Source organism: Sciurus carolinensis, chromosome 13 (assembly GCF_902686445.1).
Source record: "Sciurus carolinensis chromosome 13, mSciCar1.2, whole genome shotgun sequence".
Lineage (NCBI taxonomy): Eukaryota > Metazoa > Chordata > Mammalia > Rodentia > Sciuridae > Sciurus > Sciurus carolinensis.
The window spans coordinates 26,027,447-26,043,206 of record NC_062225.1 but is presented as its reverse complement, the minus strand read 5'-3'; the positions used below and the strand labels follow the sequence as shown (position 1 = coordinate 26,043,206).

The window sequence follows — 15,760 nt, the reverse complement described above, 5'->3', positions numbered from 1 at the left end:
TTGATATCCTTGGGGATAGAAGAAAGAGAGCAATTCTAATTGTTCTGGAACCATAGAAGTTGATCTGAACTTACTGAACTTACTGCAGCTTCCAAGGACGAAAGAAAAGGATTAAAAATCTTTATTTTGATTTTTGGTTGTAGGTGGATGTAAAACTTTTATTCATTTATTTTTATGTCATGCTGAGGATCAAACCCAGTGCCTCACACGTGCCAGGTGAGCATTCTACCACTGAGCCACAACCTCAGCCCTAAAGAGTTTTTTCATAACCTAAGAGTAGGGTGAAGTTTCTTGGGTACACCCTGTAGGGAATAAGGAGGTCCAAGTTTTTCTTTAGGTTTTCTTGAATCGTACTTTCCTTGGGTTGGGCTGGGCTGGGTCAGGTTGGACTTGTAACTCTCTTCTGCTCTCCTCCTCCCACCCCTCTTCATTGTAGACATTGTTTCATGGACAAGCCTTGAGTTTGCAGTCTTATACTCATGAATATTCATTTCTTTTGACTTCCAGTGCAGAGGTCTTGTTTTTTGACCTGATTCTTCGAAAAATGCACTCTGAAAATTAGAATCCAACACTGAAGAGGTGGAAGAGAGGCTCACTGTGAAATGTCCTTCATCTGGACTTTGGTTGTACATCATGTGCCATGGATGGCTCCTTGGGTAAGGTAGACATCCTGCTTTGGATTCCTTCATATGTGAGAGGCACTGAAGATTCTTTCTCTCTTCTTATGTAAGTGAATCCAAGTGTGGCAGTTACTGAATCTTCCTCCCCCTTGCAAACAGCCACTATAGAATCCTGGGCCTCTCACATTCTTTGTCAGCCATGCTTGGGTGGAAGGCCAGGAGAATAGTTAGAAGAGAACATAATAGAATATAGGGAAAGTGAGAGTAGGGAAAAAAAAGGCAATATATATATATATATATATATATATATATTTTTTTTTTTTTTTTTTTTTTGGTCAGAAACAAGTCAACACATTTTTATTTCATTTTGTATTAATAAAACAGACAATTCAAATTTTTGTGTTGGTGTCCTGGGATGTTAAACCAGAGACTCATTACTACTGAATCACTTCCCAGTCCTTTTTATATTTTATATTGAGACAGTTCGCTAATTTCATAGGGTCTTTCTATGTTGTTGAGGCTGTGCTCAGACTTCTGATCCTCCTACCTCAGCTTCCTGAGTTGCTAGGGTTTCAGGCATGTGCCACTGCACCCGGCTTGAAACATACACATATATAGGTAGATATATAATGTAGCTAGCTAGAAAGTCCAGAAACTGCTATGAGTTCTGTACAATGAAGATAAAAATCTTACATATAATTTTCTTATCTTGTTTTTTTGTCATGTTATCTCATTTTTATTCTTCATTAGTGTGTCTGCAGACTGTGAACAGCTCTTAAAGGCTCTAGATTTTTAACTCACTTTTTCTTTTTCATATTTTAAAGGAATCCAACATTGTAAGACACATTTCATGTTTTTCTATTGATGACTGTTTGAGTTGAAGCCTCATGAGATAACTTGACCTAATGGATTTGTGGAGAAAATTAGAGAAAGGCACGTGGAAAAAGCATTGTATGGTAAGTTATACTGCACACCCAAGGATCAGGTGTGTTGGTGTTCAACCCAACTTGATCTAGATTGCTTTTGGTTTGATCCCATGGAGAATATCTGTTTCAGTAACTTCTCTTATAACTGTGATAAAGCAAGTCAGGAATTATTTGCTAATTATATATATATATATATATATATATATATATACATACATATACATATATATATGTATATATGTGGACTGAGCTGGTTTGGAGGAGTAAATCTATGGATTTAATCATTTTCCTTGGTGGTAAGCTTTAAGATGCGTGGATTGATCTGTCTAGGGACTTCCTAGAGGCAGTGAGTAGATAGTGTGTGATTCAAGATGTCAAGAGCAGATGGGAAGACAAACTCATATATAAGATAACTACTCATATGTAAAGTTCACAAATGAAGATAAATATTTCATTCATAGGCCTATTTTCTCATCTGTTCTAGTGCTCATTATGATATATGATATTTTTAGTGGTTGCGTGTGGGATGATGCTTATATGAGAAGAAATATGGAAGGTTTGGCAGTATAAAGACATAGCTTGGACTATGTAAAGTTTTTCAAGGTTTTTGTTCCCTTTTTATATCCCTTTCATATCTTAGATAACTTACTTCTATAACACTGGTATGTAATATAAACCTAACAACTAAGTATCAGTAAGTCATGTCATTCCTCATATTCTAATAATAATCAAATAAATCTGTAGCTACTACAGGTTAAGGTGGTAGGTGTAAGGTTGTGTGGAATGTGGTGTGTTAGTTGGGTTTCTGTTACAGTAACTAACCCTTCAGATAATCAACTTATAAAAAGAAAACATTTATTTTGGATCACATCTTTGGAGATTTCAAGTCATAGTCAGTTGGCTCTGCTGCTTTTGGGCTGTGGCAAGGTAGAACATCATTGCCAAGAGAACATGGTGGAACAAGCTGCTTACCTCATGACCTGGATGAGAAAGACACAGAGGACAGAGGAGAAGAGGAGGTGTTGGACTTCATTGTCCCCTGCAAGCCCATGCCCTCAATGATAAGAAGATCTCCTACTAGACCTTCCCCACCCTTTTTTAAGAGTACTGCTTAGTGAACCCAACATCACTCTGAGCTATCACCAGCCCCTTCTGTAAAATCTTATTTTGTGACTTATTTTGGGTCTCACTGAGGTGCTCAGGTTGGCCTGGAACTTGAGATCATTATGCCTCAGCCTCCCACATAAATGGGATTATAGACATTCAACATTGTGCCCCATTTAGGTCCCACCTCTTAAAGATTCAATCATTTGCCTATAGTTCCAAGCTGGAGGGGAAACTTTGCCACATGGGCCTTTAGGGACATTCCAAATCAAAATTCATAGCATGTGGTAAGATCATTTTTGATAGCAATATAATTTTTACATACTAAAATATTCAGGTCAATATCCAGTTATAATTAGACAAATGCTGTTTACCTCTCCTGGTCCCCAGTCTTAAAAACTATTTGCCCTTCATAATTCTATCCACTCTACTCTAGTTTGCAGTAAACATCACCATAGCCTCTAAAACAAATCTTAGATGTGGAAGAAAGTACCTAAAGAGCTTTAGTCTAACACTGTGGAACTTAGCATCAAGTCCTCCCCTGACCTAAACCTTCATTTTTATATTGAGGGTACTTTCCCAGGCACAACACAATCCCAGAAATTAGTACTGATCAGGATGACTGGGACTCATCTTGATGTAACATACCCATATCATCTATCCCTGATATCCTCCCATGTTCTCTCTATATTCTCTTTTTGGTTTTATTAAAGACAGGAAACCCTCAAGCCTCTATATACCTAGGCCCTATAAGATACTGTCACATTTTATTAGTGTCAACAACTTTACTGTTGCTCCTAATATCTGTTTCTCCTGTCTCTATCTTCCATTCCTGTGCACTATGAATTTATGAAGACATTTTTTTACCTCTTATTGGAATCGTTCCCCTCCAAAGGCCTGTTCTTTGCCATTTCCCACACATTCTGGAAACTCTGTCCTGCCTAGGTCTGGATTTTCTCCTGGCAACTATATAACTGAGTTTGTTCTTGCCCTATTTGTGTCTTTTTGAAAACTTAAAGTGCAAGACCAACATAGCTATTCTGGTTCCTAAGAAATTTATGTCACATTTTGTATTTTGTCATGTTTATAAACAGATGGGTCATTTATGCGTTCCAGCCATCATACACCTATCAGATATGTTTTCCTATGTTCCAAAACAGTATTTTATAATTTACTGTTAAGTTTGAACGTGCCTAATTGTAAGTTTGCAAATTAAAATTGTTGCAAAGAATAATAACAGTGCATGTAAAGTGCTTTTAAAATTAGAAACAGAAAAGTAAAAATTATTTTGAAGAACTATAATTATTTACAGTTTAATCTGGAATTCAGTACTTGGTCCTGTTTTCAGACACACTGTTCTTTGCTCTTCTACTTGTAGTTGAATTCTCCTAACAGGTTCAGTCCTGCAGCCTGATAAATATGTGCAGATATTGCACTTGAGCTCCACTCTCATGTCGCTGAGTTTTGTTTTGGTTTTGGTATTTGATAAAACATAACCAAGTGTTACCTACTTTTAGCATGATACTTTCCATGTGATAGGAAACTGGTAAACGTCTGGCCAGGAATGTGAGTATAGGTTGTTATAATTTGTGGAGGTCAATTATGCAGTATCTTTCAAACCTTTAAGATTCTGTTTTCTTCATTCCAGAAATTCTATTTCTAGAAATTTAGATATACTTTTGTATATGTGTAGGGATAGTTCAATGCATGGTCTGTAAGAGAAGACCAAAACCCAAACCGAAAACAACTAGAGGTCCATCGATATGGGAGTGGTTAAGCAAATGATGATACTTTTAGTTATGTTACTTACAATGCACGCAATGCACCATGGTCATTAAAAACTTGGATGGATACACGTATAAACCAAGAAAAATCAGTGTTCTAGGGACAGTGTAGAAATCGTATGGTGTGCTGCTGCTGTGTAGGAAGAAGTTATACATATATGTGAAAGTAAATATGTAAAAAAGCTATAAAAAATGTAAATGTAAACACTTGGAAACATTTCGAAGAACACATAAGGAACTGGGTGCAGTGGGACCTAACTCTTTATTCCAGGGCCAGCAGATTTGAATTCAGGAGTGCTCACAGGAACTCACAGACCTGTGCTACAGGCCTCCGGCTAAAGAGGGCGCTGTGGGCGCCAGAGCCCTGTTTGTAAATCCAGCAACACAGCAAGCGGGCATGTGACGCCATCACGACGGGAAGTGGCGCAGGCGCAGTAGCGTCGGCCGCACTCGGTGGGTAGCTGCCCAGCAAGATCACGACCCAGCGTCTTGTTCTGGCACAGAGGACGCCAGGCTGACATCCTTGACCCGCTTGGCATTGGGTGGGCGGCACCTCGGCGCCCACATGAGCCAAATGGCATCCTGTCCGCAGGGGCTGAGGCCGGGGACGCGACTTTTCTGGACGTCACTCAGCAAAGAGGAAGGGCGGAAACCGCATCCCGGAAAGGTGATATGCCCTGCTGCTGGGTTGGCCCTTCCGGCTCGTACCTTCTGGGGTGGGCTCCAGCTCTTGTGGTCTCAGCCTCGCCCTGTCGCCGCGGCGAGCTTGGCCCGTCTGCCCGGGATTAGAGCCTTTGACCCTCGCTGTGCCTCCAGCAGAAGCTGAAAGAAATGGCGTGCGGCGTTCTGTGATGCGCCCCACCCTTTTAGAAGTGAGGCTGTGTCCCTTTCTCCTCGGGTCAGGTATGGCCTTTGAGGCGGGCTATGGTGTTGGGGACGCTCCTTAATCGTCAGATGGAACGTCTCTTGAGTTCCTTAGGTCGTGTTATTGTTTGGCACAGAAAATATGAGTAACAGGATTTAAATTCGAATGAATCCCTCAGTACCTGCCTGAGACCTTTCACGAAAAGTAGGTTTGTATCCTTGCCAGGAATCACCGAAGCCACACTGGTGCTTCTTGACGGGTGGCCCCTGAGACCTTCCTGTACATGCCCAGATGGTCAGTTTTGAGGCTGTGTGCCTGTGTGCAGTGCAACCGTTTACTCCTCAAAATCTTCCTCTCCTCCCTGCCAAACTTAATTGAGTCCCTTTGATTTTATCCCCTGAATATCTTTTGAATCTGCCAACTCTTCTCCTTCGGCATCCTAACGCAGGTCTTGCCTGACCTGTTGCAGTTGAGTGCAATAGTGTCCCTATATCTATTCTTTACTTCTTTCCAGTCTGTTCTTTGCACAAATCTTTTAAGTAGGTCATTATGAACAATTGAAATTGAGCCCTGCACAGTGGTGCATGGCTGTAATCCCAGCTACTTGGGAGCCTTAAGTCAGGAAAATCACAAGTTCCAATCCAGGCTCAGCAATTTAGGGAGACCTTGTCTCTAAATAAAAAAGTGTGGGTGTATAGCTCAGTGGTGAAGGGCTCATGGGTTTAGTTAGCCTCAGCACCCAAACCATGTTGAAATTGAAATGGAATTGGAAGGTAGCTCATAGACATCAGTGTCAAGCATTATTTTAAGAATAAAAAATACAATCTCCTTACATGGTCTCTGAGTCCCTGTGTGGTGTGGGATCCTCTCTGCTTCTCCAGCCCCACTTCTTACTGCTCTTGACTTTCTGTGCTTGAGATATATTGAATTCACCATACTTACTTCTAACTTGTTCTACAGAAGTGAGCTCAAATAATACTTTTCAGGGTTGAGTCCTAGTCTTTTTAAGTGAAGTTCACCGTCCCTTTCTATTTGAAGAGTTTTCTGTTCAGAAATAAACTTTAAATTCTCTACGGATTGAATTTGATGCTATCAGTTGTATGAAGACTAAAAAAATCATGTTTAAAGAATTGAATTCAAAGTATTACACTATTTTGTATTAATAACACCGTAGAATTTGGTATTGGGGTTAGGTTTTGTGAGGGATCCAGAAGTTCTGGCCATCTGATTTTAGATGTTACTGATTACTGGAGACCTTTGTTCTGTTGCCTTTGATCTGTTTTCAAGATGGGGAGATGTGAAGAAGGAATTGTTACCAGACAGGGATGAATAAGTTAAGTAGCAGAATGCAAACCAGAGAGAAGGGACATGCTGTGTCAGCAGGGACTGTGGTTTTCCAGCAGCCTTTATTCTGTGCATGGAGACAAGGCTAACATACAGTTTGGCTAACAAAGAATGTATCTCCTAGGTGGAAAGACTATCTCCCAGTTGGACAGGATGGCTGAGACTTGATTCTTTGCTTTCAAAGTCCCTTTGCAAAAGGTAAGCAAAAGTTAATTCAGTATTCTTTCAGAAATCTAAATTCATCACATGGAAGACTGGGGTATTTTTTTTTTTCTTTTTTCAAATTAATATGAAATTTCCATATACATATATATTTTAACAGTAGATGAAATTTATAAAATAAAATTCTTCACTACAAAGTTGTTAAAAAACCTTTTGTAGTAATGTGTACATCATAGATATCGGTTCCTTTTTGGGGTAGAGGTTAAAAGCCCCACTATCTGACTTCTAGGTGGGAACCTGCAGGGAAGGTGTGCTCTCAGGTTTCTGCCTGGGCCACATAGCTAGCAGGAAGTTGGGTGGTTATATCCCGCAGAGGAACAGTACAGACTCTGCAGAGGGATGGTGTTATCAAGCTGGGACTTTCTGTGGTGGGGAGCTTCCTTGCTTGGAGACGTTCTTTTGGGATGCAGCTGCTCATAAGCATGCTACAGTGCCTCTGTAGAGTGGACATTGTCTCTGCCTTCTTCACTCATCTGGCTGTGAGTTTTACACATATGCAAGCAATGGAACCCTCATTTGTGGCTGTCTCTGGGACTTAGGAGTCACAATTCAGGCATCCATATGATCCACAGTATCACACAGCCAGGACTGGGCATGGGGAAGTAGAGTGTTGATATTCAGGCAGCTTGACTTCATTGCTTCTGTGCTTGGCCACTCTATTAAACCAGTTTCTTTGAAATGGAAAATATTTAAAAACAAGCAAAAATGACCCAACACCTGACATTGATGGCTGAAACTTTGCCAGATTTCTGGCATACACAATGAAATTGTGATACCAAACGTTCCTTTTTATTTTATTTTTTTATGGGAAAAGTTGTTTTATTTACACATAAATTGCTTTTTAAAAAAATTTTTAGTCATAAATGGACACAGTACCTTCATTTTATTTATTTATTTTTTATGTGGTGGGGAGTGTTGAAACCAGTGCCTCACTCATGCTAGTCAAGCGCTCTACCACTGAGCCACATCCCCAGCCCTGCACATAGATGTTAAGAATTAATCTTGTTTTAAATCATGCTGTTTGTTGGGATTGGTGAACTTTTTGTGTTTGTCTTAATCATGGTGACCTTTACTCAGAGTATATTTATTAGGCCACAGAGGTATCATAGTACTAAAAGGGACCTGATTGCTTCCACCGTATAGTGACAGCTTGGATTTGCATACTTTAAAAATTTCAAGGTAAATTTACTTCTTAACTCTCAGAGCCATGCCATGGAAAGCTTATTCTCTCCCGGGTTATTACTTATGAAAGTACAGTGATTTGGATTGAATTCCTGCCTGCTGCCAAAGATGCACAGCTTTTGCAACTCGCTGCTCTGTGCCAGAGCTGCTTGGTGGCTTGAGTGCTTATGCCTGTGACCCTTTGTGCCATTGCTTCATACAACATTATATTGAGAAGCATGGCCAACTGTAGCCAAACTGGATAATGGAGAAAGTTCTTCAGTCTCTTTCCTTTGAATCTCACTTACATGGAATTCAGTCTAAATAATTACTTTCCAAAAGAATATTAAGAAACAGCTTCCCTGTTTTTTTACAGTGTCTTGGTGACCATCTCTGCCTGCCCTGTTCCAGAGCCAGCCTACCTCTGCTGAGGTGCATGTTCTAGATTTAATTTCCCCTGCTCTGCATGAAAGAAGACAGTAAGTACCTAACTGAATCTATAGAACTGAGGATTCTCCATGAGGTTCTATGTGGTAAATTCTTGCTGCTATCTACCAAGAAGTCTGTATGTTCTAGTTAACTATCAACCAATAGAACTGTGGCTGTCCATTGAAAATTGTTTCCCAACCAATGTTTTTTTAAATTTACACTGCTAGTTTTCATAGAGGCTATGAATATATGAACAAATTATTAGAACACTGGTTTTCAACTCTGTCACACTCCATTTTCCTTTTGTAGCAAATGCTTCTTAAAGTGCCCTATGCTTCCCATAAATAAGTTTGTAGCTATAGTTTACTTCAAAACATACTTTTAAAGAAATCAGTATAATGCCATAACTATGAAAAATACACTAAATTTATAATTAAGTAATACATATTTCAATATCTAAATTAATGAGCATTAGCACACTAGAAGTATAAAGAGGTATTTATACTATGAATGCAAGCTCTGCACATATAGATTGTGACTCAGGTGTGTTATATTTCCATAGCAGTGAACGACTCAATTGATTGCCAAACAAAACAAAATATAGTCTTCACTTTGTTGATCAGGTGATTACTATCCTGAGAAATTCAATGGACATTAAAATTGTCCCAAAATACTTTGTGAATCAGAGTTAGGTTCCAAAACTAGGGTAAATATTTCTTTTAAGGTGTATTAATGTTGAGTAGGATGTTCACAAGTCATTTAGTATGTGGAACTTAAGAAACACATATATTTATATATTGAATGAGCTTTTACATATAGAGTGAGCTTCTTTCTTCCTTCAGATGAGTGGAAGAGAGGTTTTTAATTTAGCTTCCAGAAGAGTGGAAACCCTCCTTGTATCTCACAGTTATTTGGTATCTTCAGATTTGAATAAATGTATAACAGGATTTTAGCACACATTTTCTATTTCATTCTCTCTGACAGAGTTTTGAAGTGAAACCTGCTATAGAAGAAAACTTTTTTCTCTGAAACTTTTTAAGAAAATTCAAGAACAAAATGAAGAGCTTGGATTGATTATTGATTTATTGAATACTCAGGACTATTATGAGTCAGAGGTAAATTGAACCTTTAACTGAAAGGAATGTTCTGTCTTCCCCCCCTCCCAACCAACTGAGCCACGTCCCCAGTCCCATTATGTATATTTTTTAGAGGACAGGGTCTCAGTGCCTTGCTTGGTGCCTTTGTTTTGCTGAAGCTGACTTTGAAATTGCCATACTCCTGTCTTAGCCACCCAAGCTGCTGGGATTACAGTTGTGCACTGTTCTTTATTAAGATGTTAAAATAATTCATAGTAATTTAGTAATGATATCCTAATTTTCATCTTATGCTCATGTGAAGCCTGACCTTCTTTCATGGGTAATCACATGCTTTGAAATGCTGTCTCAGAATGAGATTAGAGACATGAACTGTTTGGTCACCATTGCTACTGTTTGTACCCAAGTCTTTTTCATCATCTTGAACAAAAACTCAGTAACCAATAAACAGTAATTCCCTTTTCTTTTTCCAGCCCCTGGTAACCACTAATCTACTTTTTGTCTCTATAACTTTTCCTATTCTTGGTGCCTCATAGAAATGGTATAATAATATTTGTCCTTCTGTGTCTAGTCCCTTTCACTAATTATGTTTTCAAGATTCATCCATTTTGTGTTATGTGTCAAAATCTTATTCCTTTTCATGGCTAAATATTTCACTGTGTACATGTGCCATGTTTTGTTTATCCTTCATCTATTCATAGGCCCTTGGGTGTTTCTTGGGCTATAGTTTATACCGATGCTATAAACATTGGTGTACAAATGTTTGTTTTTTTTTTTTTTTTTTTTTTGGTATTGGGGATTGAACCCAGAGGGACTTTTACCATTGAGCCTTATCCCCATCCCTTTTTAATTTTTATTTTGAGACAGGGTGTCACTGAGTTGCTTAGGGTCTTGCTAAGTTGCTAAAGGTAGACTCAAGCATGTGATAATCCTGCCTCAGCCTAGTGAGTCACTGGGAGTACAGGAATGTGCTACCGTGCTGGACTGGTATACAAATATTTGTTTGAATCCTTGCTTTCAGTTCTAGATGTCTGACTAGGAGTAGAATTGCTGGGTCACATGGTCCTTCTGTGTTTGACCTGAGAAACTACTGCACTTTTGCAGTGTCTTCTTGTATTTAAGCTGTTATCCTAAATGTCACACAGATACAGAGAGACATAACACTTATAGGTATTTATTGTATACCTACTAATGCCTTCAGCTTCAATGTTTATCATCTGATGGCTGTCTTCTTTCATCTGTACCCCTACCTGTTTCATCCCATTCTGTAGTATTTCACAAAGCAAATCTCAGATGTCATATAATTTTATCTCTTCCTTTTTGGTATGTATATTTAAAATGTATGTACTTTTATTTTTTTACATCAGTTCTTGAACGGCGCATTTCCTGTCAGTGCTCAAACTTCCAATTAGCTCCTAGATGTCATAAATTATTGTCACTTTGTAATTAGTTGTTAAGACTCTTATGTCTTATTTAATCCATAGATTCTCTTCCATGTCTCTCTAACTTGCCAGCTGCACCTTGAAATTTATGTATTAATCAGGTAGTGTTTGTGGTATGTAGATTTTTGACAGTTGCATCCCTGTGTGTAGTTAATATTTTGTCTAGTCCTTCACTGTCTGCAAATTGGTTGTTGGATCTAGCTTGATCGTATTCAGACTTGTTTTCTCTGTCTCTCTCTCTCTTTTTTTTTTGTGACAAGACAGATTCAGAACTGACCATGTATTTGTTCTTCCCTGAGGAAGCTTATAAATGCGTGATTATATCTTTCTGTGATGATGTTAGTAGTTCTTGGTGATTGGTCCATCGATTCTTTTGAGACTTCAAAAAATAGAAAGATCAATAATTCTTTCTTCCTTAATTTTCTCTGATTTTTTTAAAAAGACAAGTTTCCCATTATCAATTGAAGGCCCAGTTGTGTAGGCATGATTCTTTCCTTTTATTTAAATTTGCACGATAATGAGTTGGACTAATAGGATTTTGTTGGATTAATTTATTTTTCATATCATTATGAACTCCATGGCATTGTTTTTGTAACTGAGGTACAAGTTGAAACTCTTTATTTGGATGGTTGAGGCTTCTCAATTTGGCCCCTGAGACATTTCAAAACAACCTTAGGAATCTTTATTCACTGTTTTTGCTATTTGTGTGAAAAAGTTCCAGGCTCATCTTGTTCATATGTGCCCCAGCCTGAATCAGCCATTTTAACAAGGTACTTAGATTCCTTTTAGTGGGAATGATACTTAGAGACTACCATTTGAGTTCTAGATATATGCATTGCTACCAGGCTGAAAATGTTCCTAGGCTTTTTCTGTGAAATTATGTTTGTGTGTGTGTGTGAGTGTTTATAATGTAAAAGCTTGTGTTCATACTGATACTTTCCACTTAACTTCTGTGCTATAGGCTTTTCACTTATCTGCTATCTGAGCAAAATTCCAGATCAAGTATACTTAATTAGCCTATGTTAGGTGTTTTTTTTCCTTTTCATTCAAACCTCTTGTCAAAGTATAGCCATAGCAGTTGACATTGATAAAGAAGAAAACTAATATTTCATTAGCTAGCTACTGTATTATTGTATACTGTATTTGTATTCCTGCAAACTACTTCTTTTGTGCATATATTGCTGGGGATTGAATTCAGGGCCTTATGCATGCTAAACACATGTTCTACTAGTAAGTTTCACCTCCAGGCCCTACTCCCTTTCATCCTCTCAATAAGCCTATAAGCATATTTCATTATTATCCTCAGTTCACTGATCAGAAAGATGAGGTCCAAGAAGGGTAAGTAGTCTCAAAGAGATACAGTGATTTAGTGGCAGAGTTCAGATTCAAATCTTTTTCCATCTCACATTGCTTCCCATGTCTGTCCATATTACAGAGATCTGGAAAGAGAAGTGACAAGGCATGTCTTCCATGTGGGCCAGGCAGAACAGTGCACCTCATCACCTCTGACTGTCCTCCTTGCCTGAAGTACACCTCCAATTTCTTCTACACTGGACACATATACAACAGGTGGATCCTTGCTATGTGGATGAAATCCTTTCTGTCGACATGAAGAAATCTCCTCTAGTCCACGGTCAGTTAATTTAAAGAATCCAATTCTCAAATAAGAAAAGGCAGTTTCAGAGGCAGGCAAAGGTGTTCCTCAGCCTCTCTGTCACATACACACACAGGACCAGGCATGCACTCTCTCACACAGTAGAACAGAGGTCATTTTAAGACAGCTTCTATAGTATGCTGGCTTACAAGTCTCTTGTCTGGCAAAGGAAGCACACTTACAGATTGATTCATCAGTGCAACCCCATTGGTTTTGCTGGAAGAACTCATAGTAAATAACAGTTTTTGGAATGAAAAAGAGCCAACAGTGACATCATGAGTTTGATTTTGAACTTCTGTGTATGTGTGTTTGTGTGTGGTGCCAGGGACGGTACCTGGGATGGTACTCAGGGCCTCATGCATGCTTGCAAGTGCTTTACCACTGAGCTCCACCCACTTAGCATAAATTTGAAATTCTTTAATACAACTTTGAACTCTTGGGACTTCCGTCACTTCAAGTCAAATAATCTAAATTTCTGGTGGACTTTTTAAAATTTATTTTTATTTTAATTTTTCAATACTTGGAATTGAACCCAGGTGTGCTTTACCACAGAGCTACATACCTAGCCCTAATTTTTTGTTTTGTTTTGTTTTTGTGTTTTTGAGACAGGTTCTAAGTTGCTGAGGATCAATTCTCCTGTCATAGCCTCCCAGGTTACTGGGATTACAGGCATGGGCCCTGCACCTGGCTCTTCTGGACTTCTCTTAGAAAAGCAACAAAACTATTGCTTATATATCTTTTTTAAAAAGCAACATAGGTTTATCAGAGTTTGGGGCTTTCAAGAATCATTTTAGAAAACAGCTGGTTAAGTCTACGATCTAGATATTTTCTAAAGAACAAGTCTCAAGTATAAAGACCTTTTGCTCTGAGACTTTCTTTGTGCCTGCCTCCCTATAACACCCAGAACCAAGTCCTGTGTACTCACTCCTGAAACTTGGGGGAGCACACAATAGCTATTGACTCTGGTACCATCATCTGATAGGAAAAGTAAGTGTGCATATCAACACTGGAGATAAAGGTGGTCTGTGTGGGATGAGTCTGAGAAGAGAAGAGCAGAGAACTCTTGGTGAGCATGGACAGTCACGCCTGGTCCGTGAAGAAAGGTATGATCGTGTTAGGCCTTCTCAACAGCTGGTCCTAAACTCCTTTTCAAGTAAAAGCTGTTTACAACCATGAGGAGTACACTTAAAAGTAAGGATATTTCTTTCCAGCATTATAAACGAGAAATGATATACAAGTATGTGAAGAGACCCATAATTTCTTTTTTGTTGTTGTTAAAAGATTTCTTATACAACATGATGACTAATAGTTCACTTTCTTTTCTCTTCTCCTCATTTTTGCATTTTTTATTATTTCATTTAAAACACTTTAATTGATATGTAATTGTACATATTTATGGTGTACAGTGGGATGTTTCAATACATAGATATACACATACACAATGTAAAACAGGGTAATTGGCATATTACATCTCAAATGTATATATTTTTTTCTATTAGACAACATTCTAAATCTTATTTTTTATTTTTAAAGATTTCACTTTTATTTATATAAGTATATATATATATATATAAATATATGTATATTTTTTGTTGTATCATGGTCTTTATTTATTTTTATGCGGTGAAGAGAATTGAATGTATTGCCTCATGCATGCTACTCAGGTTCTCTATCGGTGAACCATACCCCCAGCACTTAGGATCCATTTTGAATTGTGCACTTCGTTGTTGTCAAACACAGTTACCCTACAGTGCTATCAAACATTAGTATTTTTCCCCCAACTGCACCCATATACCTATAAACTCTCCTCTCCAAACTCCATTCCCCAACTCACCCGGCCTCTGCTAATCACTATTCCACTCGCTCTTATAAGATCAAATATTTGAGTTTCTACTCATTTATGAGAACATATGGAAATATTCCCACCTTTTTGGAATCCTCTTGTTACCTGACTTCCCGCATAGCAATTTCATTTTTCTTCTAGTTCATTGATAAGTCCTTCTCAGTCTTTTGTTATTCCTATTCTTTACTCCTTAATGTTGCAAGACCCCAGGGCTCAGTCCTTTTCCATTTTCTCTTTTCCATCTGCATTAAGTGATTTCATCCAATGCATGGTTATTCCCTAATGACTCCCAGATTAAATGTCAAGCCCTAAATTATACCCTGAAATCCAGTTGTCTATTCAGCATCTCCAACCTAATGTGGACAAAATAGAAGTTGATTCCATGCTTTTCCAAACCCATTTTCCTCCAGTATGCCTCATCTCTATCTCAGAATTCTCCTAATTCAGGTAAACAAAGGTCTAGGACTCATCCTTGACTCCTCTCTCTTCCTCCTAATATCCAAGCCATCAGTAAATCCTAACTTCTCTACCTTCAAAATAGAGACTGAATCCAACATCTAAAACATTTCTCTATCATCTGTGAGACTAGCCTAATTCTCTTGCCTGGAATACTGTAAGAGCCTAACTATTCTCTCTGCTTTGCCCCTCAATTCTCTTCAGTCTAACTTTCACAATGTATCTTCATATTTCACAATTTTGCCATCTCCTCAGTCTCACTAATGGCCTTGATTTACTTATCTTTACAAGGCTAAATGCACCCTTTCAGAAAATAGTCTCTGCCTTTTGTCCCTAGTTCTTCCCACTCTTTTCTCTTAATCATGCTGTAACCTCACCAGTCTCTGCTGTCACTTAAACATGCCATGTAAGTAAACATTTTAGGGCCTTTTTACTTGCCTTTACCTCTGCAGAATGCTTTTTCCTAGTCAAATGGCTCATATGCTTATGAGGTTCTCTGCCTGTATCACCTATTCAGACAGAACTTTCCTAACCACCTTAGCAACCACCTTCACATTCTATCCCTAATGCCTGCTTTTTCTTCTTAGCACCTGATATTATATATTGCTTATATGAATGTTATCTTTCTCCTTTATTGGAACATAAACTCCATAAAAGAAGGTACTTTGTATGGGATACAACTATATAACCAGCACACCAGAAAGAATACCTGGCATTCAGTAAGGAACTCAATACATATTAATTCACTCTGTGAATGGATGAGTGTGTTTTCTACTATCCAATAATATAGTTTTTGTTTTAATGAATAGGAAAAAA

At 38.3% G+C, this 15,760-nt stretch overlaps 1 long non-coding RNA gene across 2 annotated transcripts; it reads left to right on the top strand.

The window, feature by feature from the left end:
* The first annotated feature begins 1,538 nt into the window (after positions 1–1,538).
* Positions 1,539–14,167, top strand: LOC124963380 (uncharacterized). 2 transcript variants are annotated; one of them, XR_007104718.1, is made up of 7 exons: positions 1,539–1,576; positions 4,706–5,101; positions 6,768–6,841; positions 8,403–8,505; positions 9,440–9,570; positions 12,427–12,624; positions 13,255–14,167. It is a non-coding gene; the product is annotated as an uncharacterized LOC124963380 (long non-coding RNA). The 2 variants fall into 2 exon arrangements; XR_007104719.1 differs by lacking the exons at positions 1,539–1,576; positions 4,706–5,101 and adding an exon at positions 5,135–5,337 and having other exon boundaries at positions 13,255–14,166.
* The last annotated feature ends 1,593 nt before the right edge of the window (positions 14,168–15,760 follow it).